Raw genomic sequence first — 6,872 nt, forward strand, 5'->3', positions numbered from 1 at the left:
AACAACTTCAGCACAACATGGACACAACACAATTTTCATTCAAAGATGAATTTACTCTGTTTCTATCCAAGTTCAAAACTAGACAGAATTACCTTTTAAGTATCAGCAAAACTAAAGAAAAACAACAACATAATTGTTGTTTTGATGTACACATTTTGTAATACAAAGCAGGGGAAAATTCAACATTTGTCAAAAAGGGAAGAAGAATATTATCATTATTATTAATATGCCAAGGCTTTCAAACTTGCTGTAGTTTTTACATGCATATGATTCTGAATCAAATTAAATAGGAGTTGGTCAAATGTGATTGGATGCTGAGAAAGTCATTGAACAATCTGATTCAGGAGTATTTAACCAGATTAAAGATGCAGGACTACAGTCAAAGACCTCTGCTATTAAGTCTTCTTATTTGATCCCTAGCTAGCAGTCTTACACTCCTGCAGGTGCCTGTGGATGTTTCTACAATGTTTTTCTTTTTTCTTTTAACACTTTATGATCTGTGGCAGTGGCCTGGACCTCAAATGGTTTTGTATGACAGCTGCTCAGACTTCTTTTCAGTTTTTAAATGTAGACATTATTAGACTACATCTAAGGAATGCCTGAATTGTCTATAGATATCTAGGGCAAACTTGGTAGAATTTTGGTTTAAAAGTGAATACTTTTTCACCAAAATAATAACATGAACAGATTTGTGTCAAACCTTCGAATTCCTTTTGACGACAACAGGAATGGAGGGACCGTATCTCCTTAGAGCACACTCATCTTTATGGGTAATTCTTCAAAGAGGTTGCTTTGAATCTGGACCAGACTGTTATTACTTTCATGGGTCAATTGCAGAAGAATCTCCTTAAGGCAATCCGGTCATCACAGTTGAAGCTGGATCTAAAGTCAATGAATACAATGACTGTTCTCTGGCCAGTTCATTCTTCTATCAGTTGGCATAGCTGATAGAAGATTTAGTCTTAGCACCATTGCCAAGGTTGGAAACAAAGCCAGTTTCCTACCAGATTTAAGGTGAATAAAAAAAACATTTTTGTCTTTTTTTTCCCTGTTTGACTGTTAACTACAATGACACGATCCAACATTTAAACTCCATTTTATTACTTTCTGTTTTGGAGAGTGAGTCAGACACATAGACAGGAAAGTAGTAGTAGTAGAAAAACGCTGACACAAACCATATGGGTGTTAGTTTATTGACTAAAAAAACTAACACCCATTAAACTATTTAGAAACTAATCATTGATTAAATTATTTTTTTGTTGATGGTTGTCTTTTACTAATACTGCAAGGACAATTCCTCCATTGTCAGCAGCCCATGGGGAAAAACCCATCATCTTGGCTTGAAAAAAAAAAACACAGAGCAAAAAGTCACAAGCTGTGGGTGAGAGAACGAGAGAGTGCCACATAGTTAGTGACATGAAATAGTAGCATAAAAGCGTGCATGCACGTTTTACAGTTAGAAACTTTAGAGACCACAAGCAAGTATGCACTCTGAGAGCAAAGTGCTTTTTTGGAATAATATACTTCTATGAAGTGTTTAAGATCTATTCTGGTATTTAGGAGCATGAGGAGCTGCTAAAAAAAAGCAGATTTATGATGTAGTTCAACTCAGAACCCCTGCTGCAGCCCTTTAGATCAGCTGGAGGCTTTTCAAGAAAGTTATTTGGACCCTAAAATAATGCAAAGTTGCAATCCTCCACCCTCCCAAGTTTCACGGATGAATTAAGGCATTCTAGTGAATTAAAGGACAGCTCCTGGTCAAAAATAACAATGGTGTAAGCCAAAGAAATGCAAAAAGAATATGGTTGTAAATTGTTTAGGTCACTGGAAGATTTGTCTTTCAACAGTTTAAATGATTTCTACCCAACAGTTTCCTTCAACTGTGAATAATTCTAAACTATGTGCTAAGCCCATAGCCAAGTGGTTTTTTGACCATTAGTGGAATATTGGAAAGCTAGATTATTACTCTCAGTGGTCACAAATTATTCACATGGTAGCACATAGTAGAAACCACATAGAGTTTTGTTCTTGTTGTTCGTGTTTTATACAAGCTGACCATAACTGGACTGATGTTTTCATCTTCCACAATGTGAGCTAAGGTTACATTCAATTCAAAGCACACATTCATTGTGTGCGGTGATCTCTTCCTGTTAGCCCTTTGCATGTTGGTTCCACACAAATGCATGAAAACTATCACTGAAGTCCCACTATTTTGCACTGGAACACATGCACTGAACAGTTTATTTCATATTGATGAGATTTGAAGATAAACCAATACAGTATTTGACTGCAGTGCATTAGAGCTGTAGTCTGTAAAAACATCATACCACAGATAAATTAAGATAAAGTTTCCCCAATTAAAAATAATGTATGTAAAGGATTATTATGCATTCAACTGAAAACATACAGTGCCATGAGAAAGCTTTTCTTCACATACATTTTTTATACACTTTAAAAGACATTTTGCATAGGGTCAAATAAACTTGACCTTTTGTGCAATAGAAATCACTCCCTGGTTAAATTATAAATAACTGCAATAAACCACATTTTCTTTCCTATTTTATTGACCACAACCAATGAGGTCATTCATTCTGCATGCCAAACATGCAGAATCAATAAATCAGTTAAACAGCACTGACAAGATGGAGTGATATAAAGGATCTGAAAAAGCAATGCATCATGTTGACCTAAACAAATTCAGGCTCAGGTGGGAAGATGGGAAAGTAATTGAAATCTATCAACTTGGAAAGGTTACAAAGACATTTTTAAGGTTTGTGGAACTCCAACAAACCACAGTGAGAACCATTATCCACAAATTGACAAGATGTCACAAAAGAAGCCGGAGCAACCGCTAAAGCCCTGCTGGTTTAATAAAGAGACTGCAACAATAGAAGAAGCCCCAGGTGAAAATTTGATTATTCTGTTGACAAACAAAAACAGGAAGGCACATTTCCAAAAACATAAACTGCATTATTTATGTCTAGATAGGAGTGTGACGGCCTTTGAAGTGATTAGTGGAATAATAAATTCTGCTCTCTAGAAAATCCTGAAGGACAATGTTCATCACACAGTTCATGACATTAAATCCAAGTGTGTTTAGGTTCTGCAAGGAGGATAATGATCCAAAGCAATGTCAAATCTTAATTTATAACAAATTAAACTTTGACTGTCCATGCTTGGAAACTCTCAGATATGGTGAAACTGAAACAAATTAGCAAAGAGTGGACACACGTTCTTCCATTGTGTCGTAGAACATTGACTGCCAGTTAAGTCTGGCACAAGCAGTTATGGGAGCAATTGACATGATGGCGGCTCCGCCCCCATGCTGACGTAGAGCAATCCTCCCCCAATCATTTCAGGGCACTTGTCAGCAACTGAGCAATCAGCGTTCCAAGTACAGTACTCCGAGAATATTGACAGTATCTATCATAGAAAACACGCTGCAGTTAGAGACATTTTGAGGAAAATAATAGATAATCACGGTGCCAGTTGTCAGTGGGTAATATGCAATCCTGACAACCTTTACCCAGAACATGTAGAGGGCGGAATACAATTTATTACATTTCCAAAACCAAAATGAAGTCTGGAAAAACGCAAGAAATGCATCATGGACTGCAGCCGACCTCACGTCCAGTTGAATGAAATTGAAGGGCGGAAACTACCAGGTCACTCAGCACCACGAAGGCAACTGGGAGTAAACATCCCAGTTTTTGTCATAACGACCCTTACTGATAGCTCTGTGCTAACGACTCATGACTCCTTACAAACGGCTCAGGCTCCGTGCTAACGACTCACAGCTGACAGCTAAGCGTCAATAAGCACAACTCAGTTAAATTAAAACAACAATGATAAACATCTAAACATTTCCAGATCAATAAATGAAGGTAGTTGTGCTGGATTTTATGCGTGTAGATTCCAACAGGTAGCTCTATGGCAGCATGAAAACAGACTGCGCTAACTGCTATATTGGCATTTAAACACCGTTTCATACTACTGTTTATTTCTAAGCATTTTCCTGATGGCAGATTTTCACAAGCCAGTATTATTTAAGTCACTACTCACCCATTTTGGATGTGCAAAGTGCATCCCACAGCGCTCACACTGACAGCCAACCAGACTTTGTGTCCCTCATTTTTCCTCTTGGGCTTTATCGTTGATTTCTCCATCATTTCCCGCTAATAACCTTGCAAACCTGACCTAGGACTAGTTAGAGAGCTTTCTTGCCTGCCGTCTTTGCCTCAGTGTTGGTTTATAAAACAAAAATGTCTCAAAAAATGTCTCAGGTATCACATTGAGGTCCGTTAGTCTGACTTAATAACAGTTGGCCTGTCGAGGACAGCTCTTCTTCCACAAGGGGGCGGGGCCGGCGTCATGTCAATTGCTTTTTTACGTAAATGATCAGTAATGGTTTGGATTCCTTTTTCCCTTGATAAACTGAATCATCATTTGGCATTTTTATTGATATGAACCCAAGTTAAATGTGACAGAAAAGTACAAACCTGTGGAAGCATAAATACCTCTTCACTGTAATGCAAGTAGGGAACACTTTATCTTAAAAATGTCAAAATACTCTCAGCTGTTGCTTTTTTATGGCTTTGCTATGATCCATGTCCTTCTCAGTGAGTGTCTTTCCTGTAAAATGTAGAATATGACAATGCTTATATGCTCAGTTTTGCATGTGTTATTCAGGCTGCCAGTCCTAATATCTTTCCTGGTTTCACTTAGCTCAGGAGACAGACTTCATTTGTAAATCAGCGTGTTACCAAATAACAATGTGGTAAGAATGGTGGAATCCAAAGTATTTTGACATTTTTGAAATACTACTGAGCTACTGAGTAAAACTGAACAAGCATGGCACCGAGTTTATGGAAAGAATTTTAACTTACAGCCCCATGTGCTTTAACTTGCTCTGAGTGTACAGGTACGTATTGGAGCTGTAAAGATAATTCACCTTTTACACACCAGTATTCTTCAGAAATATTAATGCAAGACAGATTTTCTCTTATGACCATGGATTGTTCAGTATGCGCCGTCATATATGCAGCAGCACATAAAAGTAATGCCTCATGATTGAAAATCTTTACAGCTTTAAGGAAACATTTGAGTTTGAAACTTTAAACCAGAACAGGAATGCAACTGGTACATGCAGAGAAACTGTTCCTTTAACATAAAAATAACTTCAGGTTTACAAAAAAAGTAACACATAAAAAGTGAAGTTTAATCTCACACAGTTTGCTAAAACTGTCACCATCCGCCTCTTTAACACCTAATATGTGCTAAAGTGACAACATATAAGCAGTACGAGTTATTTATTATCACAAAAGTCTCATTCTAACATAAATAAAGATAATCTTCCAAAGACAGAGAAGAAAAAAGGAACCTCTCTCCATATTTGTCACCATTATGCAGTAAAAATTTCTAAATTTAAACATCATAGGAGAGCACAGATTGCTTCTGGCATTTTCATGAAGAACTGTGGAATGGAACAGCCAAACTGTAGGGAAGGATCAGTGTTAATTACCATTGTCTATTTTTGCAAGACTCATTAAAAAAAAGTGACTTCCTGTAATGTACTACTCGTGATCCATATGTTGGAGGATAAAGATCAAAAGAACATGTCAGTACAATAATGAAATGTAAATAATGTATTGTTTATTAAAAATTAAAAAGGGAACTAAGCTTTGATTGTGGCAGATCTGCAGAGCTTTATATTCAAGATATCAACATATGCTAATTACTGACAACTCCAGATGGAACATGCTGAAAAATGAAATGTGAAAAGGTAAATCAGACCATCTGAGTGCAGCTCGGGTGTAATTCACTCTCTGTGATTAAAACTGAACTTCCCCAGTTGTTAAAAGTCTGAAACACTTACTTTTGCACTGGGTTGATGAGAAACCCAGTGCAAAAGCTTTTTCTCTTTGAATATGTTATTTAAAAGTTCAAAGTGGATAGTTTCATATTCAAAGAACGGAAAGTGAATCATGATTTTCACCTAGAAGTTAACAAAGATGAAAAATCTGTAAATGGCTTCTAAATTTAATAAGATTCTGACCATTTTAAAAGCAGTGTCTTTGTGACTCCTGGTCCATTCAGAGAGTCTTCGAAAGCTTTTAATTAAAAAATAAAAATAAAATTAAATGCCTTACTGCTGCTCCCTGACATTATTTTTCACCCTGAATATTTTCTTTGTTTAAACTAAACTGAAATGTTCGACACACACCTTGGTAATACATAATCAAATGCTGTGACCGAAGATTTTAAAGATATTCAAAGGGGTCCGCAACCTATGGCTTCAGTATGGAGAGCGGCTCTTTGGACCTTCCACATTGACTCTTTATTACTTTGATTAAAAATTATACATAAACACTGAAGTTTTTAACAATTTTTTTTAATGGGATTATTACGTCTGTTATGTTTTTGTTGTGAAATTAAATGCACAGAATCATTTTTTTTATTTAGATCTGTTTTTCTTATGAGGCTCAACACTATACAAATAACATCCCATAAGAAAATGTCATATTTTTTTATTTTTATTGTGTTTTTCTTTGTATTAAAACCTTAAAATAGGGGGAAATAGTCATTCTTTAAAAATTACAACATATTTCCTGTATTAGATGTTTATTAAAAGAAATTAGAAGTTGTTTTTTCAAAAAGTCAAGTAGTTTTCATGGCTCTAAACCAGTGTTATTTAGCTGGACTGAGGGCAAAACTGGCTTTTTGGCTTTTAAAGGTTGCGGACTCCTGGATGGCGTTGGGGGTATCAAAGTCACATGGCAACACCTAATCTGTATCAAACAGGAATAGTGTGCCTGACCTTTTAAAATAGGAATCGGTGAGTGTGTTTCAACTATTGAGGAATCACACCTCTC

The sequence above is a fragment of the Xiphophorus couchianus genome, chromosome 18 (assembly GCF_001444195.1).
Source record: "Xiphophorus couchianus chromosome 18, X_couchianus-1.0, whole genome shotgun sequence".
NCBI classification, from domain to species: Eukaryota; Metazoa; Chordata; class Actinopteri; order Cyprinodontiformes; family Poeciliidae; genus Xiphophorus; species Xiphophorus couchianus.